Consider the following 27,734-nt stretch of genomic DNA (forward strand, 5'->3'; position numbering starts at 1 on the left):
CATGTCACTATAGCATGGTTACATTAAGAGAGATGTAATTATAACCTATTTACAAGTTCTAACTTAAATATTCTATTTTAAGCATGTCATTATCCTAAAGTGTTATGGCGTCGTCTGGTGGAATATTTGCTTCGACTCTACAATTCCTTCGGGATGCTTTGTAATAAACAGATTAAATGCAAAATTTCAAGTTTGGACTTTACTCTGGAAAAGCATCATTATGGGAGAAACCTCTATAACCAAAGTCTGTAGGAATTTCTGTTCTGTTCAATAGTGAATGAGTATTAAAATGCCTTTGAATTGGCAATTTACCATTTTAGAGCTTTACCAAGGAAAATAGTAAGGCAAACTCATAAACGTGCAGAAACATTTATCATTGTATTTTATGTTACTGACAAAAGAAGAATGTAAATTTCCATCAATAAGGAATGCTTAATTATTGTTTGTCTATACTTTGGAATGCTATGCAGCCATTAAAAGATAGAGGGAGATCCATGTACACTAACTGAATGATCTCACGATACAGCACATCTGGCAAAAGGCAGGGGCAGAGCTGGATGTGTAGCACATACCAACCTTATATGACAAGATGTGTATATTATAGATAAAAATATAAATACAAATAGGAACGGGGGTATAAACCCCTCTATGTGGTTAAGTAAGACTATGCAAAATCCTGGCTATCTAGGCATAAAATTATTAATAGCAGTTATTTTGAAAGAATGGAATTAAAAGTATAGAAGCAGGGGATTTTCACCTTTTCCCCCATATAATTGTTATAAAAGGTGTTAGAAATATGGATGAAATGCATGCAATGAACAGAAGTACAAAAGCAAAATAGTACTAGATATATAAAGTATTTGGAACATGTTCTGCATGGCACAAAATGACCTTTATATAGTTATTATGACTATCATTACTTCTATGAAATAGAAACAAGTATGTATAAAGTTTTTCAAAATGTCAACAAGAATTCTAGTCAACTACTCCATTCATAATACCAGTGCACATCATTTAAAACAGATAAGCCTTTTGGGGAGACACACAAGCCACATTTTCATGTCTAAGGTGTTAGGGACCAGATGCGAAAAACAATTTGCTTAATTGTCTGTATCTTTGAAACTATTTGTCAGCCATGGTGACAGCTTTAAGATTAGTGCATGTAAAGGTGAAATAGAATATAAACTAATAAATTTTTAGAGAACTTTAATCAGCTTATTATCTGATGGTCATATGAGTGAGCCAAATCCTTCACTGAATTTATGAGCATAATTTTTTTTTTGGGGGGGGGGTCAGGATATAATCAAGGTTCTAAGACTTGTAAAAAAAATAAAAGTCAAGTAGAGCTTCTAAGAGTAATCCTCAGAATGTACTGAAATAGCATTATACTAGAGATATAATTGTATGTTACATATACATTATCATTTCTTGAAATCTATAAATCTTGGCGGGCATTCACTGTTTTGCATGCTGTATTTTTGTTGTTGTTGTTGCTTTCCAATGTTATCTCTGGCCATCCAAGGATGGCTACACATGTATTTATTAAGCATCCCAAGTGGAGAGGGCTACATTTGTAGTGTATATAAATATCAATCTTTTAAGCTAATAATTCTCCTAAATATGATGAAATATATAATTAAAGTGAAGCCAATGAAATCAAAGGAAAACCAAGTAGATTAGGAGCAGACATTAGCAAATGAGTCAGAAGGTCATGTGGCATATGACCAGCATTTATAGGGTGTGGGTAAGTCTTTGGGGTAAGGCAGCTGGTTCAGGGCAATTCTCAGAGACAAATTCCACAGAAATCTGGAGGAGGGAGACACTCTAAGAAGTGGTCTCTTTAAACCAAATGAGATGTGAAGATGGAAAATATGTAAGGAAAGGCTTGAGGTTAGACTTTTTTAAAGAACTAGTGTATTTGTTCTTGATGGTGGTTAGCTAATTAAAGAGAGTCCAACATTTAGTCTTCTCTAGAGACTATTTAAATAGTTCCCAAAGTTTTGCATAGCCGTAATAGTTATATAAATGTATGAACATAGTTTTATTTGCTCACACAAAATATAATCCATATTACAAAGCGATATAGACTCCAGAATATAATGCAAAAATGATCTGAACCTTGAGAAGACACCTGATTCCACATTCGAACAAAAATCTCACGTCCGAGCCAGTAAACTAAACTGTATGATTTTTGCTGTAGTTTTGACGGCTGTCATAGAAAACCAGCATAAAAGTGGCTTAAATCTAACATCTTTTTCTCACATACACATAATAATTGGGTATAAACAGTACTGGACCAATATGTAGCCTCTATGTTTTCACAGCCCCAGACCCTTTCCATCTAACTGTTCTACCGCCTTGAGCCCTTATTGAGAGTCAAGTCGGTGGGAAAAGGAGGGAGTGCAGGGGTGGCCACAGTCCCGTGTAAGGCAGGACCCAGAAGGTGCACACTTCTTTTTCTCCCACATTTCATGTGCTAGAGTTTAGTTACATGGGCATACCTAGCAATAAGGGCTGAGAAATGGAGTCTGCATTCTGGTAAGCAGGCGTCTGCTAAAAATTCTATTATCAAAGAATAAGGAGAAATTTTATATTATCACCCATACCATTAAATATGTTGAGGAACAACACTCTAACAAATTTATTCCAGTACATCATGGCCTGTGGTGAAAGGAATAAACAGGCTGCTGTATGTTAGGTGGTGTTTTGTATACGTACTTAATTTCACACTACAGAATACCTTTCTGTGTTAGGAAACTTTTCAAAATGATGTTGATCAAATGCTACACTTTGTTAATGGAAAACTCCCAGGAATGAAACATTATACTGCATATACTGTACTTTATCCCTGGACAAGTGTAATATATTAATTAGACATGACTGATAAAATCAAGTCTTTTCTCCTTACCCTATCTCTAACATATGTATAAATTCAGTAAAAGCACACTTCTACTTGAAACGACCTTCTCATTCCTTTCTATGACCTTCTTGTTTTTTCCTGTCTCCTGACTGCCAATGTGGGAGCCTTGGAGCATGAGGAGGCTGTCATTGACCAATGGGTGACATAAAGAACAGTGTAAATCATGGAAAAGATAGAATGGGCCAAGATAGGAAGCCAGCTGGAAGAATACAAAAGGGAAGGAAAAAAATTGTCTAAGAAATAAAAAACAAAAGGATGGTTAAGCCAAAACCCCCAGATATGTTGAATGAAAGCAGGGACTAGTGGAAGAATTAGACTTTGTTAAGAAGCCTACTATTATTTGACAAAAAGGAAGGAATACAAAGCAGAGTAAGTATATGTACCCCTGCAGATAGATTCATAATAACAGTATGATTTTATACTGAGTTCCCAGGGTTTTGACTGTTGAGTAGATTATACTGTTTTTAAACTTTGTTTTCCTGGCTCAAGGATTAGGACTGGCAGAGAAAAGTCACCACCAGGGGGAAAGCGGGCATGTAGAGAGGTAACTAGGTCTTCCCAGCCATATTTTAACTGGGTTTGTGTCTCAGATAAACCTGGCAATTTTGCGAGCAGCTCGTTTTGTGTTGTTAGGCCACTGAAAACCATCGAATTGTTTTATGCCATTTAAACTAGTGTTTGCCTTATGAACAACTAGAAAGCCAGAAACATATCTGCAGACATTGGGGGCTCAAATATTTTGCCTCATAATATACTATGTTTATTGTATAGTATATTGTATATCGTATTGTATTGTATAGTATAGTATATAGTCCCTGAAACACTACTGGAGTGTTCTCAAGGAAGACTTCTGTTTGACTCACACTTCAGGCTAGCACGGAAGGGAAAGAGAAAGAGTGCAGAGAAAGAGAAAAGGGGTGGGGCAGAGGAAGGGGAGGAGAAGGAAAAGGGAAAGAGAGAAAGAGAGAAGAACAGAGGGGAGGATAAGTTATATTCGGTTACCAAGAGAAGCACCAGTCAACTGCAAGGAGAAGCAAAGCTCCAAGCCCTTGAGAAAAGAGGATTTCTAGCAGCTGGAGTCAGATTCTATTTCAGCACAATGCGCTTATGGTGATCACCAGCACGAGTTTAGCAAGGAGAAAAGGAACACGAATTTGATTCCAGTGTTCATAGAGCAGGTGGAGAGGAATTATTATTATGGGTTCACACGAGGAACTCTGCCGAGTAGGGCCAGTGTTCGCCAGCTCACCTCCACCAGGCTGCAGGTGAAGCCCCAGTGAGCCACTATCTCAAGATCCCCAAATGGTTTCACTTTGGGGGGACTTTTCCAAATTTCCTCAGCCAAGTTAGTTGCTTGATTCTCTCCTCATTCACAGAGGACTTCTCTCTTTTGTAACCTTTACTATAAAATCATTTGATCCCACCACTGCTAACTAAAACAGAAACTTGGTGGGACCAGTGTTGTGTCTGTAGAGGTTCAGATTTGTGTCTGTAGCATTCAGCCCAGTGCTTAGAACTCCATTCATCAGCATTTGAATGAATGAATATTGGTGTTATGGTAAAGAATTTATTTTCAGAAGACGAAATCAGATGTCAAGAGCCTAAGAATAAAGACGCAGAAAAAATGGAATCATACAACCCAAATCAGACAACAGCTCATGCTTTGTACCATAACCTCCTCTCTGTGCTCCCTGCTATTTCGATGCTAAAACAGAGCGTGAGAGAAGAGGGAGAAAAGAACTATGTAAAATCTGGTTCTCCGAGGCAATCTTTGAGTTTGATTATTATTACCATTGATCTCAAAACAACAAATTAATTGTAACTCATTGGTGCATAGAAATCTGAGGGATAAATGTTATTTAGAATCTACTCAATTGTTTCCAGAGAGTAATGGGCAAGAGTAAGTGTAGAGAAGGAAATATTAGCTTATCCATTCACTTTTATTTTTAATTTTTATCCTTTAATTTTGTATATAGAAGGTATATATTAATACAAACGTATATATGTTACAGTTTATAAGGAAATACTCACTGAGGAGCATATGATTGAAAATGTTGGGAGGCCACTGGTTCAGAAATCCTCCAGCTTTTCTGGTTCATGTCATTCTGAGGAAGTCAGGAGTGGAGTGGAGGGGAAATGACAGGAAAAATAGAGTAAGAGACTGAAAGATAAATGAGTAGGAGAGATTAAGGGATTTGTTTAGAAAGTGTCACACCACAGTAAATTTCTTTGTAATTTATATTGTGAAAACCACATAAAGTAGGGAGATTTGTTGCCAGGTGCCTCTAAGGCAGAAAAAATACACTCTGAATGAGAGCAATTAGATCTGGATGTTTCTTGTTCCAGATTTTTTTTTAAAAAAAGTAGTTATGATGTGCGATGGGCCTCTGATCCAAGCAGTGCCTTGAATCAAGACTTCAAATTTACATTCTTAGTAACAAGATCATTAATAAATTCACATTAATCCAACATCAGCTTTTATTGGAGCAAGAATTAATACACGTTTATGATGTTATTTTAAATAATTAATGGGTATTTCAGAGCCAATTGCACATTAGAGGCAAGCGTAATAGTGAAACTGATTTAGTTTCTTCCTCATGGATTTCTGTTACTAGAAACCAGGACCAGCTTATTAATCTTTTAATACCAACAAAACCGCCATAGGTTTTGGCTCCCTCCCTCGATGAAATGCCAATATCCACAAAAGTTGGGATAACTAACATAGCCTACAGAACAGGGCCCTGCCTCTGTTATCTGGGCGCTAAACACAGTGCTGCCCACGGAATCTGTTCACTTTCTGGCTCATGTTCTTAGAAATAAAGTACTTCTCCCTGCTGCCAACAAGATCTCTATTCCACAGATAGTTTTCTAACTGTCAAGAAAATTAGAGTGCCACTTTCGAGATAACCTCACAATTTTCAAAGGAAACATAAGCAAATAGGAAAATACACTTTTATTATTTTTTTTTCTGTCCTGTATCTACATTGGCAGAGGAATAAAACTAGTGATTAATGAAGCTCTTCAATTTTGGGTTCTATCTTTGGAGCCAGTGGAGCTTTAAAAGGATTTTATAGACGTTAAAAGTTTTATATACGTTAAAAGTTAACCCAGGCACTTCAAAACAAGTTGAAATAGCATTATTATTTGGTCTAGAAAATGAATAGCTTGGTCTGAGCTTGATTTTCTAATCAAGAAAATAAGCTATGGTGAGGAGAAAGAGCATAATCTAAATTAAAGTATGTTATTTAATCTTTGTGAAACTTATGTCTCTAAAAAAATGGAGGCAACATTCCCTATATCACAAGGTTGCTAGAACATTAAATGAGATAGAAAATGTGATTAAACAGCTACCTAATAGAACTACTGTAACAATCCATTTTTTACCAAAATTCAAGGTGGGTTGACAGTTGAATAACTGAACACTTGCAGGCAGAATCTATATTCACAGCATAAATAGCATCCAGGGTCAGTAGCTACTTTAACTGGAGATTTCTCAAGTGCTGCATCGTCCATGGTAAGCCTCCACACCTTCTACACTATGGGTATGCCTAGAACCAAGTAAGCATAGAGCTGCTTCCCTCACCTGTAGCTTTGTAGTCTTGTATGTTACTGGTTTTCTCTGTGCTTTGGTTTTTTCATCTGTATAATGGAATACTTCACTCTGTTGTTAGGAACATTGAATGTTAATATATACAAGTAATTAAAACAGTGCCTGGCTCATAGACAACACTATGGACTTTAGCTACCAATAGTAGTTGTTTTGTTGTTTGTTTTACTAAATTGCCCGTTTTATAGATCTGAGAGTAAGCTAAACTTGTCTGGGAATAAGTGTGGGGAAAGATTGATAAAAGTTGAGAGAGGATTTAGTATCATATAGTATATCATATCCTATACTGTATCATATCATCGTATAGTAAAGCCTGGAATATGCATTCATTAACTAAATAAATATTAAGTACATTCTCTTTCTCCGCACTTGGTTGTGTGCAGTATAAGATCTGAATAAAACTCATATATACATCCTTATGTAAAGGCACTTCCATATTCAAAGGGCTAAGTCACATAAATAACAAATGACAAAATATTCAGTTAAATTAACTTTAATAACTATTACTTTTAGAACCTCATATAATATTAGGTTTGGAACCACAAGTATAGTAACACCATGGTTCAACCTAATCCAAGGAAGAAAGTATTAAGATCTATGGAACTAAAAGCATTACAGGCTTCCCTGTGAGGAAGTCAAAGAAGGTTTCACCAAGTGATGCCTCAGCTGAGCTTTGAAAGATGCAAAGACTGTGCCTTTGAGAGAATGAAGGAGAGGAATCTCTCTGTCCTTACTTTAATATTCTTGGAAAATTAAATTTTACTATTTTTTTAATACACAGATTTCAGTCTTAGGGTAAGTGAAATAAACCAATACTTCAAGAAAGTCATTTACAAACAGTCACTTTTAAATGCTAAGGTGTGTTTTCCAAACTATTTCGTGGTGATATAAACATCAAAATAGGAGAACAGCACTTCATATGCCATACTTTAGCTGAGGCAAAGCAGCTGTTTTCGTACTTAGATTTTTAGCTTCGTGATTTCTGGGCTTACTTTACCTAAAATAAATAAATAAATAAGTAAATACATCATCTGATTTCATCATATGAGTGAATCCTGGAAAAAAAAATGCTAGATATGTTAATTTCCTCCCAGCTAGTATTTGATTAGTTTGCAGAGAAGTGAAATGAAGATTACGGATGTTTGCTTGATGAGTAAAGCATTATCAGGAAATGTACTCACAAAATGGCTCCGCTGTAAGATTGTGGTCAGACAGCAGTACTCAGTAATTTTCTTACCCTCATAGATATGTAAGAATCATCAACGGAGTGCCACTGGTTAATTTATTCATGGTGGACAATCATAACAAGGGGATTTAACAGCATAATTCATCAAAACCATAAGAAGTAAAAAAGCAAGAGCATAATTCCATTTTTTAAAAAAAATCAGGGGCGCCTGGGTGGCTCGGTGGGTTACGCGTCTGACTTCGGCTCAGGTCATGATCTCACGGTCCGTGAGTTCAAGCCCTGCGTCGGGCTCTGGGCTGATGGCTCGGAGCCTAGAGCCTGCTTCGGATTCTGTTGTCTCCCTCTCTCTCTGCCCCTCCCCCGTTCACGCTCTGTCTCTCTCTGTCTCAAAAATAATAAATAAACGTTAAAAAAAAATTTTAAAAAAGTCAATTCTAATTACAATGTTTCACATTCCACCCACATATTGGCCTAGTGGGCAATTGGAGATTTTCTTCAGAGTCGCTTGGAAGAGGAACCCAAAGGTGTTTCAGCCAGAACATAACAGATGAGAAATGTACCTCATGAATATCTGATAAAAGTTCAAATTTCGATTTTCATCTTGAGTTTCAATGAAGAAATCCTTTAATAATAAAATCACATAGGGGTGCCTGGGTGGCTCAGTCTGTTAAGCTTTCCCACTTTTGATTTTGGCTCAGGTCATGATCCCACGGTTTGCAAGATGGAGCCATATGTGGGGCTCTGTGCTGACAATGCGGAGTCCGCTTGGGATCCTGCTCATTCCCTCTCTCTCTCTCTCTCTCCCTCTCCCTCTCCCTCTCCCTCTTTCTCTCAAAGTAAATATGCTTTAAAAGATAAGAGGGCATAGTCCCTATGAGTGATGTGAATTGTCTGATGGATGACAATGTATTCAGAGGACGGCACTTGGACCACGCTGTTCATCCCCTGTTGTTACACAAAGAAAGACTGGTGTTCACGCTTGGTGGGCTGATGACAACCTTCATTTTCAACACCGTCATTTAGATGTTATTTAGATTAAATGTCAACTTGTGCCACAAAATCCATTCTATGAATTTTTGAATGAGTTAAACTTTTTCTTGAGAGAATTGTGAAGTGTATAAAGCCTATATAGCAGGAATATTAAGGATAAAATAAGTTTACTTAACGAGAATATTACATATGTATATACATATGTAAATTAATATATAATACATGTATAAAATTATGCATATAAATTAACTTTCAATATCTGCAATAATCAAGCACAATCTGGGATGCAGTATTTGGCTTCCTGCAACAACGCAGTCTTTATTGATACTTGCAGTAGAGGATGTGACAAAACACAGAGGAACTAAGTGGTTACTACCACAGGAGCATTAGCAAGCTGGCTGGTGGTATTCTACTCCCACATGTTTCCAAGGGAGATGTAAAAGGAAACCAGATGGAGGCTAGGCCTCTGCAGTAAATATCACCTTCGAAGTCTGTGGACCATTTTCTCACTCCCCCCCACCGCCAGCCTCCCACCAAAGGCACAGGGACGTGGAGTTGGGGCAACACAGCACTGGCCTTCTGAGCTCTTGGGTGCAGTGTGTATTTGCCATTGTGCATTAGGACTGTAATTTCAATCCATTTCTCAATACTATCATCCCTTGCATCTTGTCTACATTTTTTTTTAACGTTTATTTATTTTTGGGACAGAGAGAGACAGAGCATGAACGGGGGAGGGTCAGAGAGAGGGAGACACAGAATCTGAAACAGGCTCCAGGCTCTGAGCTGTCAGCACAGAGCCGGACGCGGGGCTCGAACTCACGGACCGCGAGATCATGACGTGAGCCGAAGTCGGCCGCTCAACCGACTGAGCCACCCAGGTGCCCCAACATCTTGTCTACACTTTACTGTAAGATGGTAGCATGATGTTTAACGTCCCGTCCTATGTTGATTTACCCGACAAGGAAGATGTAATTCACTTGCCTAGACTGTTGTAGGCAGCATCCTACAAACAAATATGGGGTGAGAGACAGAATCTGCTTTTCATAGGTTCAGGGAATGTTCCAGCTGGAAGAGACTTTAAATACTCTTGCATTTCACTTTAACTGGAATAATGTGTGTGTATTGACAAGGCCAAGGAGCTATAATTTAGAGTGTTAATAGTGGTATGTCCTGTTACCAACGTGAAGCTGCTGCCCCACAGAGAAGATGCTGAGTTGCATATTATCACGGAGAAGCTATAATTTAAAAGCAATCAGAAAGAATTGGCCAACATCAAAATGTAACACAAACCTAATATTAAGGTTTTTTTGAACGATGAAAGGAAATGTTTTATCCTTCTATTTCAGACATTTGTCCTCTCGGTGTGCAGAAAAAAAAAACCACACAGCTTTGAGAATTTAACTACCATTTCAGGTATATGCTGACAAGAATATAAATTTTGAAAAACTGAAAATAGAGTCTAAAATGAAGTTTATTTTTCTCAGCTTCTTCCAGTTTCTAGTTTTATAATAAAAAGTCTTTCCTGAGGCATGAATTTTCCTTTAATTCAATTATTCTGTACTCTCTCCCTGCGATCAACAGAGACTTTTATCATAAATATTATCTCTGTCCACTTAGAAGTTACAAAGTGGTTTCTCTCAGATGTCTTCAGTGTTTGGGTTGAGGCATGATAAATTTTAAACAAGCTGAAAAGTATTTCAAACAAGTTCCATACTGTGAGCAATCATTAAAGAGGCAAGGAGAGAAAGGAAATTAGCCAGCAGATTTCAGTATTATCTTCACGCAAAAATTTTTAAACATATTAGTGATTATGTAAAGTGCTACGTTTTTATACTTAAAATTTGACATAGACTAGAAACAAAAAGTATGCTAAGTTGTCCATCAGCCTATTCTAGGCAACTTAAAATGGAAATAAATCTGCTCTTCACATGTAATACATTATAGTTATTATCATCTTAAATTTCCAAACCTGAACACTGAGATGATTTATTTTATTGATAGAAGATAAATAAGCAAGAGTCATATGGTTTACAGGAAGCCAGTTGATTATGAAATTTAATTTCTAACTTTTCAGATAAATCTTTTCATTTTAAAAAAAGTTTTTTTATATTTTATTTATTTTTGAGAGAGAGAGAGAGAGAGAGAGAGAGAAAGAGCACGAGTCGGGGAGGGGCAGAGAGAGGGAGACACAGATTACAAAGCAGGCGCCAGTCTCCTGGAGCTGGCAGCACAGAGCCCGACACGGGGCTCGAACCCACTAACAGCGAGATCATGACCCAAGCTGAAGTTGGCCGCTTAACCGACTGAGTCACCCAGGCACCCCTAAATCTTTTCTTTTTTTATTTATTTTTTGAGAAAGAGAGAGAGACAGCGTGTGAGTGGGGAGGGGCAGAGAGAGAGGGAGACACAGAATCCGAAGCAGGCTCCGGGCTCTGAGCTGTCAGCATAGAGCCTGACGTGGGCCTCAGGAACTGTGAGATCATGACCTGAAGTCAGAGACTTAACTGACTGAGCCACCCAGGTGCCTCATAAATCTTTTCATTTTTAAGACGACCAGATTTACACAGGACATGTCAATAATTAAGTCACTATGCTGATGTAGAGACTTCGACATGTGAGCTTCTGCCCAATATCTGCCTCCAGTATTCCCTTCTAAAGTCAGAGCACTGTACAATACCGGGCTGGAACCCTGGTTATCGCACAGATCATTGTAGCAAAACTCGGTGCACATAAAGTTGTTTGAGGTAAGGGAGGGTGGGTAGGATGATATAGTAGAACAAGGAGAACTGCAGGCTCAAAGAATGAAAATTTGTATGCCAGTAGTTGTTATCAAAATACATGGAAGTCAGGTAAAATCTGTTGTTTATGAGGAGAGACTAAAACAGAATATAGTGAATAATAAAAATGGCTGCACTGTGGTTTCCTACACTATATGAGGGCTCATGGAAGAAATACAAGAGTCAGTCTCTACTGAGAAGCAAATACAAGTTCATAGGACCTAGGAACCCTTGCTGTTGGAAGGGAATGGAAAGTAGTCACGAAGTCCTGCTTAAAATACCAAAGAGGTGTAGCCAACACACTTAATGGTGAATAATAACCTTGTCGGGGGATTTTTGTTGTTGTTCTGCATTTCAAATACAAGGAGTTATACTTGACACGGCGTTTTCAAGTAGTTATTACCATTTCAACCACTTAACAATAAACCTTGATTCGGAAAGAATTATTAGCAAATTCACAAATATTTCCTCCTGGGCCTGGCCGGTCCACTTACAGGTGCCTCCTGATCTCACTTCCGTGTGTCAGTCCTTACGTCCCACTTCCTGTTATGGGCAGTGGGCACCCAGGTGGGAAGCAGCAGACGGATTTTCCCGAAGCACACTACTGTTTGCTTTTGGGGGCTGCTTATATTCACAGTCACCTATTTACCTTCTCTTAACTGCTGCCGCCTCCGTTCTTTCTGCACGGAATGCCACTGCCACTTGATGACACCCTTCTGCATTCCTGACCTGCTTCTCATGTAACTTTTTGAGACCCAAAGAACCAAACAGGTGCATATCATTAAGAGTGAGTCATAAGCAATAGACACCCCCCCCCCAGATGTACAGTCCCACCCTTTCACTTAGGAAGGAGTTGGAAAAGCCAAATTTACTTTGAAGCAATGCAAATTAAAGTGTGCCCACAGCTCTAAGAGCTAAAGGAAATCAACCCATTTGTCAAAGATGTGTTTCAGAAATCCAAAGTGTTTATCAAAAACTGTTGCCGGATCCCTATTGTTACCCCTCCCTCTCTCTCTTTTTTTTTCCTCTTTCTCTGCTGGGCTAGTCATAGTTCCAGAAAGAAAGCGCAGATGAAAAGTTGAGACCTTTGGAATCCCACTTCACTTTGGAAACACTGTAGAAATGCACTCGCGAGTTCAGCTGTGACTAACAATAGTTATGAAAATAATTCTACATCCTCAGTATTTCTCATCCCAATCCCCTTAATCCCCTCACCATCTCTTGCTCAAATTACTGCAACATCATCCTGATTTCTTTGGCTCCAGTCCTAAACCCCACAAATCCACCCTCCGTACGGCACTCCAAATTATCTTTACCCAATGGAAAACCGTCCCACTGCCCGCCGCCCCCACCGCCGTAGCTTTAAAATCCCAACATTCTAGACAAGGTTTTCAAGGACAGTCACATTCTGGGCCCTGTTTACATTTGTAGTCTTTTCCGCTTTTCCTCATCTCACATTGAATAGGCACATTAAACTTCTCTCAGTTATCGAAATTCAGCATACTTTGTTTCTCATCCATAAAGCTCCCCCAGCCCACCTTCCTGCCCCTGGAAGTCTTCAGGTTTCATCTTACATGTCACTTCACTCAAAAAGTCTCCCCCGAACCCCTCAGACTGAATTAGAGCCTCCTTCATCTGTGCCCGTCGCAACCCTCTGTACATACCCTAGCCTAGCACTTAATCACACAGTGTTGGAATTATCTATTCATACCCATATTGTAGTGGCTGAATTGTGTAGCCCCCACCCCCACCCCAAATAGGAGCATACCCTAACCCAGGAACCTGTGAATGTGACCTCGTTGGGAAAAAGCGTCTTTGCGGATGTGATTAAGAATCTCAAGATGAGATCATCCTGGATTTCCTGGGTGAACCCTACATCCAATGCCAAGGGAATTTATACGGGGCCGAAGAGAAGACAGACACAGAGGAGAAGGCCATGAGAAGATGGAGGCAGAGATTATGCAGGCAAGGAACACCTGGAGCTGCCCGAAGCTGGAAAAGGCAAGGAAGGATCCCTTCGCAGAGCCTTGGGAGAGAGAAAGCACAGCCCCGCCGCCACACTTGGAGTTCTGGCCCCAGGAACTGTGAGAGAAAAAAGTTCCATATTTCTTTTTTCTTTAAGTTTATTTATTTATTTTGAGAGAGTGAGAGCATGACTGAGGAAGGGGGAGAGAGAGGGAGAGAGAAAGAGAGAACCGCAAGCAGGCTCCGCACCAGGTACACAGAGCCGGATGTGGGCGGGGCTCAAACTCACCAACTAAGAGATCACGCAGGACCTGAGCTGAAATCCAGAGTCAGACACTTAAGGAACTGAGCCACCCAGGCGCCCCCAAGAGGCAGCCTCAGGAAACTGCAGTAGTCTTCCCTTAACCGGGTCTTCGGTCAGCTACCCGCGGCCAACCGCCTCCGGAAGCACAGGCCCCGCCTTCTGACGCAGCATCTTGACGTCAGTAGTCGCCGGGGTAGGTCCCAGCCCCTGTGTCATCGCCTTGCTGCCCCTCTGCACATGCGCGTTTTATCGTCTCCCATCCTCCCGGGGAAGGGTGAGTACACTACAGTGAGATATTTTGAGACAGAGTCCGAATTCACCTAAGTTTGTTTGCAGTATATTGTGAGACTCGTTCGACGTCCTTATTCGTTGTTAATCTGCTGTGCCTCGTTTATAAATTAAACTTTATCAGAGGTGTGTGGTATGCATGGGGGGAGAAAACCGCATCTAGGGGGTTTGGTACTACATGCGGTTTCCAAAATCCTCGGGGGGTCTTGGAACTTTCCCCAGTGGGCCAGCGAGGGGGGGAGGGTACTTTTCTAGCACACAGACCTAACCTCAAACTAAATTCCTGGAAGGCCGCGACCAGCATGCTTCGAGCTTATTCACCGTTCTCCCCCTCGTGCCTACCTTGTGCTGGAACACGGTGTGTGCTTACTACATTTTGTAGAACGAGGGCCCGAGGGGAGACAAGCACAGTGTGTTGAGCATTATCTTCGTGGACAGTAATAATTCACGCTTTTTTTTTTTTTTTTTACCGCTTTCTTGTTCCAATTGAATCACTTAATCAGCTTTTCCTCATCTTTTATTTCATCTGATAGTTCTTTGGAAATTGTCATAAAAGTAACTGTAAACGATAGCAAATACCATGGGGACGTTTCTACAGAAAATGTAGCTTATTTTCTTTGAGAGATAACATGCCGGCCATAATTATAAGTAATTATATGAAGTAAAAATGCCTGAATCAGTTCCAAGCTTTAAATTGCCTCACTGCTCAACTTGAGAAAAGACACTCCCAGTAAGATAGCACTGGTGTATTTACCAATTCCATATTTTTTTTCTTTTTATAAGTGATACATGCACATGGCCAAAAAAAAGTATAAAATGAAGTTGAATTTCCTCTCCGACTAGTCCCATTTTTCCAAAGACTGACCTTGTTAACTGTCTCCAATTCTGATTCATTACCTAAGTGACGATAAGTAACTATAAGTACATGCTTTTACGAGGGACTTGGGCTCAGTGGGCTCAGGTCATGATCAAACCATTCATGACTTCGGGCCCTGCATCTGGCTGTCTGCTGTGGGCACAGAGCCAGCTTCAGATCCTCTGTCCCCCACTCTCTCTGCCCCTCCCCCACTTGCACTCTCTGAAAGTTAGAAAAAAAATACATGCTTTTATTTATATTTATTAATTAGTGACAGTACATAGAATTTATGCTGTTCACTTGTGAACGATGAGGTATTTCATTCGTGTGCTTAACAGATATCTTTGCTGTATCCATTTGCTAGGACGGTTGTAACACAGTACCTGAAACTGTGTACTTCAACAGTAGGAATTGCTTGTCATTTTATTGGTTCTGAAGACCCAAAGTCTGAGATCAAAGTGTCAGCAGGGTTAGTTCCTTCTGTTGGCTGTGACAGAATCTGCTCTGCGCCTCTCTCCTGGCTTCTGGTCTTCGGCTGGTAATTTTTATTGCTCTTTGGCTTGCAGACATATCACTTGATCTCTGCGTTTATGTCCACATGGTGTTGTGTCTGTGTCCAGATTTCCCCTTTTTGCGAGGACACTAGTCATTTTGGAATGGAAGTCCATCCTGCTCTAGTATGACTTCATAAATTGTCAACATATGAATTTGTGGGGTGGGGGAGATAACATTCAACCCACAGCAGTTGCTTATATTATGCTAAGCATAGTTCGATGTAATGGATTAAATAAAACAACGGCTGACAAATTTTCTATCATCCGAAACTTACTTTCAGTGGAATTTAGTATTCTCATAATAGTTCAGAGCTTCTCCCCTCTACCTACGGATTTTTATTATTTACGTATTTTTATTTCCTCTGATATTTGCCTTCAGGAATATGCCTACTAAATAAAATGCTCATTTCTCCATTTGTTGATTATTCATTTTAAATAGCATTTCATTCCCGTTTCAGAAGTTCAGAAAATGAACACTTATCCCTTGATCTACCTCTCCTCCCCCAGCTGATCAACAGCTGGGTGTTCAAATAGATTCATTTTATTTTTCATTGCCCTTTAAAATATTTATTGCTTGGGGCGCCTGGGTGGCGCAGTCGGTTAAGCGTCCGACTTCAGCCAGGTCACGATCTCGCGGTCCGTGAGTTCGAGCCCCGCGTCGGGGTCTGGGCTGATGGCTCAGAGCCTGGAGCCTGTTTCCAATTCTGTGTCTCCCTCTCTCTCTGCCCCTCCCCCGTTCATGCTCTGTTTCTCTCTGTCCCAAAAATAAATAAACGTTGAAAAAAAAATTAAAATATTTATTGCTTAAGTCCTATTTTTAACTAGAAATTGTTGCTATTCAGTTACCTAGTTGATAAACAGTTAATTGAGCACTTGCTGTGTACCAAACACTCCTTTGGATGTGAGAGACACAAAATAATATCTTTGCTTTCAAGGACTTACTCTGTAGTATAGGGAAGCAGAAAAGAGATCCAACAAATGGATAGTAAACCAAGTAAGGAGTGGAATGAACAAAGGAAGGAACAGAATCAAAGAGTAGGATCTTAGATACCATATGAAGGAACAGTTTCTAAAGGGAGAGTGCAATCAGAATGTTTCAGATTCTGTGAGTAGCTCACCAAGAAACTTGGCATTTCACAGCATAAAGTCCATTGGCTGGCTTGTTCATAGTTTGGCGGGGGCATAGGTTTACTTTCATAGAGTTCTTAAGACCAAAAGGGAGGACAGGAATTGAAGAAAGTAAGCAGAGCCAGCTATTAAACAATGATTTAATATTTGCTGTAAAAGAAAATGAAGGAAGAGGGTGAAAGCCAGAAGATGTGTAGTCAAGAGAGAATTTTGTAAAATGTTAAATGGGAGAGATTTGGACATCAAATTTGGAAGCTCAAAGAAATGACCGAGTACAGAAAGTATCATTACTACAACAGAGGAGGCAGGAGTGTTGTCCTTGAACTGATGAAAGAGGAGGAGATCCAGTGGCCAATGGAGGGATTGGGATTAGAAGGAGCCAAAACTCTGTATATGCCACAAAAGCGAAGGTGAAGCAAATGAAGTATGTTTTCTGCTTGCTCTTTGATGGTAATGTATTTATATTTTATAGATGAAGCATTCTCTCAAACCTCTCTGAGAACACTAATTATAGGGATAATTTAATGTGAGGTTTAGAGGCTTTTAATGTGTAGTTAGTATTACCTGAATTATTTCTTTTTGTGCAGCAGTCTGTTTCCCTGCAATTGATTTTTCTTAATTATTTAGTGATTTGGGTTCCCTTCCCTTATTATGACCAAGGAGAATTGGATAGCATAGGTGACTGTTGTATGACCCCTCTATGATTTTTGTAGAAATCCATTCTTCTCATAGGAATGATTTATCTCCACTTCTCATGTTACTATCCTACCTATATGCTCGTCTCTGCACGAGGAGGTACTATAATAAATTCTTTACCATCTCCCTGGATCCAGTCTTTTTCCTCTTATTCTGGTTTATTCTACACAGTGTAATCAGATTTAAACTTCCTAAGAAAACATCGTCACCAGGTTATTTCCCTTCATGAAAAAGCTAAATAATGTCTTGCTTTTTGTCAAATGAAGATAATAACCTCAGCCTGTATTTTAAAGTTCTCTATTTAGTCCTTGTTAAACTTTTAAGCTTAGTCTCACTACTCTAATAAGTCATATAGAGATGCACCACAGATCCATGCTGTCCGGCCACCATGGGCTCTTAGAGCCTCTGAGTCACTCTATACATACACCTAGTTCCTCATTCTAGCATTTACCACTTAACTGTTTCAAACTCATTCTACTTTCTTAAAGTTCCTGAAGCTACCTCTCCCTCCCTCTCTCCCTGAAAATATCTTCACTGAGGAAATAAGTGAATGATAATTAATCTTTTTAAAATTTTGTTTGAAAGTCAACCTAATAAATGCCCTGATTTGGTGATACCAAATGCACTTTGAGGAACTATGTATTTTTCTTGTGTAGTCTCAGTGATCAATACGGTATAGTGAAAAACCGGGAATTTTCCAGTCGATGGATGGATGGATGGATGGATGGATGGATGCATGCCTGAGATGAGATGGATGAGTGAGTGTGTACTCCCCAGCTATAGTTGAATTGTCTCCATTTTCAGTATGGTTGGTGGAGGACGCAACTTTCCTTGCTATGGGTCTGGAAGAAGGAAAAAAGATTCCCTCATGGTTATGTCTTTTCATATCCTCCAATCTACTGTGTTAGTCTTCTTTGATTTTACAGACAGGAGGGAGTGTATTCCATAATAAAATTATAATTGTTTGCATGAACATATATTTTTGTTAATGTATTCAGTCATCAATTCATTTATTTAGCATTATTTTTAGCATATAACATTTAGGCATCATGTTAATTGCCAGATAATCAGAGATGAATATTATTTTCTTTAAGAAATTCAAAAAAACTTGAAGGATAAAACTTTCCTAACTCTAACACTTAAGGAATATGCTCCATTAACATGATGACCATTTATCCTTGTTTGTCTGGCCACTCTGCTTTATGCCTGTTGTCACCACATCGCTTACTTTGCTCCTCCATTCACCTTCTGAAGTGTCCCATTTTATCACCTAAATGGGACCCAGATTACATTGTTGACTTACGCAGTGCCATACTAAAAAGAAGCGGGTTATGGATGTGTATGTAAAAATGAAAATGCACCTTGCCTCTTCTAAATTTGTATTTATTAGTGGCATAAGAAAATCCTGTTGAAATTAGTAGAATATATTTGCTTTTGTTTTTAATTTTTCTAATGTTTTGAAAACCTCAATCCAATATGTTTTGATAGAGATTAAGCTTTAGATAACTAATGCTTTTTTTAATGCTTCAAAAATATCACGGAAAATAAGGCTCTTATAGCTGGATGTTCACAGAAATCTGTGGAAGAGCTAATATTCACAAAGCAATAAGTGACACTAATTAGATTTCTGAAGCAATACTAAAATAGCTCATTATATATTCTATTTAAAGTTCAAAATGTATAAAATACTTATTAGTTTTAAATTGATACGTTTCACCCATCACAATTCATCTCTATAGCTTCTTTTAGCTTTAAAAGGCAACCTACTCACTTTTCTTATTCCCTAGGAAATGGTAAACTAAGAACTGATTACCTGTAGAAGTTTCTACACTACCCATTCATAATTCAGTGGAGAACTGGTTATGAAATAATGACCCAACCATGTGGGAACCACAAACAACACAAGATTGAAGGTAATGATGAGTTTAGATCCATTCTCTTTTTATAGAATAATTTCACTCAACACTAATTAGTTTTCTGAGATGACATCCGGGTCTCTTTGACATCACAGGCTCATTTCTTAGTGCCACATACCCAGTACTTGTCAATCACTGACCATAGTTTATTCTTCTAAAGATTTAAGTAGCAGCCTCGGGGTTTATATTTCCCCAAATTTACCTCAGAGCTGAAATATACCAAAGAGTCTCCCAATCTCTGGAAGAGATTCTGTGGTTATGGTTGTATTTCTTTTTCCTTGTGAAACTACCACTGTTTATAATCTCTATTTTCTATGGTTGCTATTCATAAAAGGGTCTTTTTAAACTTTCTTTCTTTAATTCACTAAGTAAGTCCAAAAATCTCCATGTCTTCTGGGCACATGCTAAGAATAACAGGAAATTCATTATTATAACCAGTGGTATTTAGCCAAAGCCCTGATAGGAAAGATGGCCTTTGCTGAGCCTCAGCATCAGAAAACTAAAATCCTTTTGAACCAAAATTGAATATCAAGGTTTTCTCCAGACTAAAGAGTTTTAGAACTAAACTTTAATTATGAAGATATCTGTACTGTGTTATAGAAAACATCTTTTTTCAAGTCTTTTAAAAACAAATTCAACCCTGACACAACACGTTTAAGTCAAAGAAGGAAAACCAGCTACAAGTATTTAGGAATCTACTACTTTTTTTAGACAAAATTGTAATTTGGTCTTGTCTGTTAAAAAATGCCATTATGTCACTATCAAAATATGTTCTCATTTAATTGTTAATACCTGCACTTTGCGTTGGTATAAACCCACAAGAGACTTAGTGACCAAATAAAACCAAGAAGGAAAATTTAGGCAGTTACTCTAGAGGTCTTTTATTCTCAGTAAGTCAAATTGACACATCTTTGCATAAATGCTACAGAAGAGTAACATGGAACCTGTTATTGTTCTTATGTTATAATGGGGGAGGGCACAGGGTTAGTTACCTCCTAGAAGAGTGTTGTTCTCTTTCCAGCTCTGACAGCACCTGTGACCTGGAGCAAGCCTGTCCCCTCCATAGGATTGTTTCCTCATTGTTCTGGGGAGGGTATTGAATTAGGAAATCTTTCTGTTTCCCCCCAGCTTCCCATTTCTCTCATTCCCACATAGTTGTTTGATAGTAAATTGTGTTTGGTTGTCAGCATAGTGAATGTTGTTTATTTATCAGCATTTACTTTCAAATATTAGAATTTGTCACACAAAGTTGTCACTGCAATGGAAAGATGATAACCGTGTCACTAAAAAACAAGTACTTCAAAAATTTCCTTCTAAAAACCTGTCTTCCTGTTCCATGTGGATGGTTTACTGATAGATTTCACCTGAGCATTGAGTGTCTGTCTTAGTCTCATCAGGCTGCTATAACAAAATACCATAGGCTAGGTGGTTTAAACAATAGACATTGTTTCCTTATAGTTCTGGAGTCTAGAAGTCTGAGATCAGGGTGCCAGCATGTTCGGATTCTGGCGCGGAGTCTCTTCCTGGCTTATGGGTGGCCACCTTACTTTGTTCTTACGTGGTGGAGAGAGGAAGCTTTGGTTTCTCTCCCTTTTAATAGGATGCTGATTCTATCATGGAGGCTTTATCCTCACGACGTCATCTAAAACTAATTACTTCCCAAAGGCCTCACCTCCTAATACCATCATATTGAGGATTAAGGCTTCAACATCATTTGGGTGGAAGGAAGAGGTCACAAATACTCAATCTACATGAAGGATCTCTCTTAGCATATCAGGTTAGCACGTCACCCTCCGCCTCCACACTCTGATGCTCAGCATCACACAGTCTGCCTCTTGGTGGTTCTCTAATTCCTTCATATTTGTCTCTTCAACTATAACCTCTTTAAGGTAAAGACAGGTTTTCCTTTTTTCCTTACTTTTACAGTGACTAGTATTTAGGCACTTAGTAAATATTTATTGATAGATTGATAAACCCTTTATAGTGCTGAATACAATATTTTGCCAAGAAAAAGTTAACACATTTGTAAGGGATGTGTACTTAGCACTCTTGCTGTAATACCCTCACTAAAACTATCAGTATATTATAACCGTTTAATTATTTAATAGTCATTGTTTGTGTTTCTGATGAATAAGGAACTTCTGCTACTTAGAGGAAATGTTTACATCACCCTGATTTAGTAAATGGCATAGTTTTGTTTAAGACACTAGCATTTCCTGCCAGATGAAGTCCAGGGATGTTTCTTCCCAATGAAGCATGACCCAGCAAACCGTCAGGGGTTCAACTATATCCTAGGAGACTTGAGCACTGAAGACTTCTAGAGACACAGGCCAAGTCTCATAGTGTGTAAAGAATTCCCAAGGATTGGGGCACCTGGGTGGCTCAGTCCCTTAAGCAGTAGGCTCTTGATTTTGGCTCAGGTCATGATCTCACAGTTCATAAGATTGGGTTGGGCTCTGCACTGACAGCACCACAGCCGGCTTGGGATTCTCTCTGCCCCGCCCCCCCCCAACTCAGCGCATGCGCGCTCTCTCTCTCACTAAATAAATAAATAAATAAATAAATAAATAAATAAATAAATATGAAAAAAAGAATGCCCAAGGATTAATGGTCATTAATTCAAGATATCTAATGAATTCTTTTTTTACATTTTTTGTTTTTCAACGTTTATTTATTTTTTTTTGGGACAGAGAGAGACAGAGCATGAACGGGGGAGGGGCAGAGAGAGAGGGAAACACAGAATCGGAAGCAGGCTCCAGGCTCTGAGCCATCAGCCCAGAGCCTGACGCGGGGCTCGAACTCACGGACCGCGAGATCGTGACCTGGCTGAAGTCGGACGCTTAACCGACTGCGCCACCCAGGTGCCCCAAGATATCTAATGAATTCTTAAGCAAGTGTTGGATTTAATTTTACACTGTTTAGGATAAATTATAGAAAATTAAACATTGAATTAAAACGTAAATATTTCTGCAAGATTTCCAACTTCTTAGCCTCTCTTTCATTCCTTCCTCCAAGAAAATGAACAACCACTCCCTTCATTCAATGTATGTATGCATGTATATATACACGTAAGTCTGTAGCAAGAACAGCATTAGTTTCTTCTGGAAGGAGACTCAGATTCCTAAGGTGAAGGACACTGCTCCCAGTCTCTCAACTATTCCCTGGGAAAGTTAAAAATAAGTCCCACTGAAAAAATAAGTTGGCACTTGTTATTTGAGAAAATTGCTTTATTCCAGGAACTGCCTCATGTAGCAGAAATTTATTTACCATCTGTGTGGACTTTAAAATTTTTCCATCTTAACTGATACACAACTGAAATAGAAACAGACTTTCCGTGCGTAGGTTTTCCACAGGCCTCAATATTTTAAAGGGTGTTAACTAAGAAACTTTTGGGATTTTTGTGGTCCCCAGAGTGGGAGAGCCCCATGACTGCCCCTCAGGTCTAAAATCTCCTTCTGGAGACAGGCCCCAAGCTGATGTCACTAGTGACTTCAGGTTGGGGTGAAAGGGGTGGGGGGACCTGCCAGGGAGCATTCCAGGGACTTTGCTGAAAGCATTCTTTATTTTAAATGGCCAGTAGAACAGTTACCTAGCACATTATGTTCAAATAATAAAATAAAAATAAAAGTCCCTTGGGCAATAAATGTCTTCTTCCTGAATTGCTTTTAAGTTATGTAGTCAGATAAGACAAATGTGCTTTCCTCTTTTTCAACTGTATCAAAGGGTTATTTTATTCAAATGTTTTATTAAATTTTTCCACAAGAGGAAGTAACTTTGTTCACTGAGGGGAAAAATGAGGTTGAATGGGTGGCTGAACACAAGTAGATTCATTGTTAAGCAGTGCTTTATATAAACTACAGAAAAATCAAGGGAAATCCAAGTGCCACTTTTTATACCAAAAAAGCTGCGCTGCCCAGATGTTCTCCTACAATATTAAGCTATTCTACCATTATTCTCGAGGACGGAAACTGGAGTGGCTGGAACTTCAAGAAAACTCAAGAGCTTTGGACCATTTGGTTATCTGTAAAGACTTTATCAAAGCAGTATCTCACTTTTCTAGACATGGAATGTTAATTTAACAGCTATTAGAAGGTCAAAATCATGTCCAGTTATGTAGGATGTATATTTTAATAATATGTTTCTTATTGCAAATTTTGATGCTCATCTTAACATTCAAACATAAATTTCAATAAAACTTGTAGGAGATAGGAAATTACACAACCTATCCATAATTTCCCTTTTCCAAATTCCTATAATTCCTACCTGTTTTAGCATTAACTGTGTGCTGGCACCAGACCTGGACTACATGCATCATCTCATTTAATTCTCACAAAACTTACAAATTTAGTAAAAATTGGTAGATGAAAAATATGAGGCCTTGACAAATAGATAACATACTCCCAGGTCACAGATCAGTTAAGTGTTGGCTTAATTGAGTCAGACCTCCAAAACCCATTATTCTGGCCATAGTACAGGCTTTAGGATTAGCCATTAATATGGAAAACCCAATTCTGATGGAATACATAGGAATTTTTAAAACAGTATTAATCTCAGCTTTTAAGGCCGCCTTTAAAATATAGAAGACTTCAGAACTTCAAAGACTGTTGTTTATTTACAAAATTGAAGGAGAGGCACTTTTACTCTTTGACCTATACATTGGAAAGTAGGCCTGTGAAAATTTAAAAAGCAGGGCTGTTACCCAAACTTACAATCACTGTCCAGTTCTTTGTCACTCCTAGAAAACTGTGCTGTTGCATAAAATTCATAAAAGAAAGTATAAGAGAGTGGCTTCCGGAAACAAAATTCAGTTTGATTCCTGGATCTCTTCCTGGTAGTGGCACTGAGAAAGTCATTCATTGCATTGGTCTCAGTCATCTGTAGGATTGGAGTAACAATGATACATAAGTGTGGGAAATAATTTTCATGAAATCTGTCACAGAGGACGCAAGTAAATGGTAGCAAAGCTGATGATAACCTAACTCATGGAAACTGAGGGGGCAGGGATAAGTAGAACTGTGGAAAATATGAGTAAGTATAGTGTGTAAGTACATGTGTGACTGAATACCACCATATTCTATGAAAACAACAGTTGCTCTAACTGGAACAAAAATTCTGATCATGTCCTTATTCTGCCTCCCCTCAGCATTAGTATGTTACTGCTTTGTACAATAATTTGCATCTTTTAATAGCTTTAAGGTAAAAAAGAATATGAAATTGAAGTATAAAACAAAATCAAGAGTCTAATCTCCCACTTAAATTTCTGTTGTATCTTCTGCAAATTAGCCTCTCTATGTCAAAACATAGAAGTAAATGTAGTAATAATAATTCCAACTTTACTGCGATATTAAAATGACTGAAAGGGAGATTTCTGCTGAGAGCAGTATTGTCCCAAAGAAACTTCACAGTAAACTCCAGAAAGAACAGACTCAGATGCCATTAGTCTCACAAGGAGTAAGAAGGTCACCAATGAAGCACTCTTCTAAAAACACACCAACATGAGCTAGGAATAAAGGGAAGACCCAGAACCTGAGTAGTGGGCAGACTGGAAGAACAACATGGAAACTGGGAAACTGAGTCTTGAGCCAGCCCAAGCTGAGCTAAGCCCCTCAAGGTTAGTAGTTCTCGTACCTAGTGGCAGAAGCAAAAACACCCTGGCAAAAAAGCATTCCCAATCCCCAACCTAGGCCCACAGAACTCCCACCTATTAAGATCAAGCAATGACCTTCAGTTACAGATTACGAAACAGAAGGCTGCTGCTAGAGCTGAAAGTCAGAAGAGGGCTGATCAGAGTCCAGAAGCTCCAAGTTTCTTGTACTTTTGTAGGAAATGGGGGTTGCATTAATATATGTTTTTAACTTTAGATTTTTTTATAATGTAAATTTGCCATGCTAAAAATAAATGGCAAACTTTCAAAGATAAAAGAGTAGAACTTGGGTGAATAAATTTTAAGGAACAAAATGTGATACAAACAAAAACATCAGTCAATACCAAATAAATGCAAAATATTAAAAATGGGATAAATAAAAAGGGAAATGTGACAAAATCACAATAAATGGAAATGGATTTAAATAATTATTAAGTTTATTGTATGGAAAACACTCCAGTCACATGCTGTTTACAAAGATCTGTAATGTGTAAAAGTTTAGAAAGGTTGCAAGGTAAAGGAAAAGATAAAAGGTAAATACAAGTGAAATATAGACATTTAAGACAAATTATTAAAACTACCACGTAAAATTATAAGCCACCAATATTGATAAAAATTTCAGTTCACCATGATAATAAGTATAAACTATATACAACTAAAATGGACTAAAAACATAAAGAAAACATTGAACACCTATATATATATATATATATATATATATATATATATATATATATAACTATATAGAAATTCTGAAAAATCTACAATTTTGGTGGGAGGCTATCAAGAGTAAAAAGTTAATAAAGCATCAAATGCTTTAAGCAACAAAATAAGCAAGCTTAATCTGATGCACATTTAGAACTCTATATAATAATTAGAATTAGAATATACATATTGTTCTCAATCACACATGGAGTATTTTGAAAATTGCTACTGTATACTGTATACTGTATACTGTAGATATATAGAAATATATCTTAACAAATTTCAAAAAATTGCTGTTGCAGAGACTACATATTCAAACCATGATGCAATTAAGTTAGAACTTACAATAGAAATTCCCATCATTGGGAAATTAAAACATATTCACACTAAGAATTCAAGAGATAAGAACTCATATTTGAAATTTTACAAATAATTGGATGATTGGGGCCCCTTGGTGGCTCAGTCAGTTAAGCATCGGATGTTGGCTCAGGTCATGATCTTGCAATTTGTGAGTTTGAGAGCCCTGCGTGGGGCTCTGTGCTAACAGCTCAGAGCCTGGAGCCTGCTTCAGATTCTGTGTCTCCCTCTCTCTCTCTGCCATTCCCCTGCTGGCACTCTGTCTCTCTCTCTCTGTCTCTAAAAAATAAATATTAAAAAAGTTTTTTAAAAAATAATTGGATTATAAGATATAGTGTACATCTAAACATATGGGTTGGGGGCACCTGGGTGACTCAGTCAGTTGAGCGGCCGACTTCAGCTCAGGTCATGATCTCACGGTTCATGGGTTCGAGCCCCGCATCAGGCTCTGTGCTGACAGCTCAGAGCCTGGAGCCTGTTTCAGATTCTGTGTCTCCCTCTCTCTCTGCCCCTCCCCCACTTGTGTCCTGTCTCCTTCTGTCTCAAAAATAAATAAACATTAAAAAAAAAAAAAAAAAGATTAAACATATGGGTTGTAAGAAAAAGAGGTACTTACAGGGAAATGTAAAAACATTAAATGCCATTATAAAAGAAGAAAAAGTGAATGATAATGAAGCAGGTGTCTTAAGGAGTAAGAAATAGAATGATATATAAACCCAACTCAAGAAAGGAAATACTTAAGATGAAAAGAAAAATGAAGGATAAAAGCAAATATAAAATTAGGAGACAGAAAAAAATGATTATGTGGAAAACCTAAAAATAAGTATACTGACCTCTATCAAGTCAAGAGAGAGGGAACAAATAATAATACAAATAGTGGAATAATCAGTGATAAAGATTAGGGAATATAATGTACAACTTTAAGTCGATAAACTTGAAAAATTAGATGGCATAGACAAATGATTAAAAATTATAGACTTTCACTGAAATCAACCAAGAAAAAAATAATCTTATAACACTTTTAAAAATAAAAAGCCTTTAAAATTCTCCTACAAAGGAAACAAAAAACAGTTTTATAAGCAAATTGTACTTAGCTTTCAAGAAACAATTCATTTCAATCTCTTTATAAACTTGTGCAGAGAATAGAAAAGAATAAATGTCACTCATGAACATAGATGCTAAAACCTGAGCAATTCAGCAGTATAAAACCAGATAAAACACTTTAATCAAATTAGTTTAATTCTAGGAATAGAAAGGGTGGTTTGACATTTAAAAAAACTATATGTGTCATTTTAAATAATCATTTGTGTGTTAAAGGGGGAAAAGTATGGTCATCTTAACAGATTCATAAAAGAACATTTGGCAAAATCCAACACCCTTTTTTTTTTTTTAATTGAGAAAGCAGGAACAAGCTAGAACTATTTTAACCTAAAAAAGTAATACCTATTTTAAAAAGAAAAGCCTACAAAAAATAGAATCTCTGGGGCACCTGGCTGGCTCAGTCCATTGAGCTTCTGACTCTGTCTCAGGTCATAATCTCTCCATCCCCTCACCCTCAAGTTCAAAACCCCCATTGGGCTCTGTGCTGATAGCTCAGAGCCTGGAGCTTGCTTTGGATTCTGTGTCTACCTCTCTCTCTACCCCTTTCCCCCACGCCCACTCTCGAAATAAACATGAAAAAAATTGTTAAAAAAAGAAAAGAAAGAAACAGGATCTCTAATGGGGACACACTACCATGGTCTGTCTTCAACTTTATGCTGGAGATTCTCCCAAATGCAGGGAAGGCAATGGCAATAAAAGTCTTAAGAATCATAATTTTTGCAGATGATATGATTTTCTAC

The 27,734-nt window shown here is 38.2% G+C and overlaps 1 protein-coding gene and 1 long non-coding RNA gene across 9 annotated transcripts in view; one reads left to right on the forward strand and one right to left on the reverse strand.

Moving 5' to 3' along the window:
• Positions 1–27,734, forward strand: part of DLC1 (DLC1 Rho GTPase activating protein) — a 566,624-nt gene that overhangs the window by 155,309 nt on the left and 383,581 nt on the right. The gene's annotated exons all lie outside the window — the stretch shown is intronic.
• On the reverse strand, positions 4,777–13,893 carry LOC147581512 (uncharacterized). The gene is made up of 3 exons (XR_015249983.1): positions 13,735–13,893; positions 6,504–6,581; positions 4,777–5,081 (listed from the first exon to the last, which is right to left on the reverse strand). It is a non-coding gene; the product is annotated as an uncharacterized LOC147581512 (long non-coding RNA).

Source organism: Puma concolor, chromosome B1 (assembly GCF_028749965.1).
Source record: "Puma concolor isolate L17-30 chromosome B1, mPumCon1.1.hap2, whole genome shotgun sequence".
Taxonomy (NCBI): domain Eukaryota; kingdom Metazoa; phylum Chordata; class Mammalia; order Carnivora; family Felidae; genus Puma; species Puma concolor.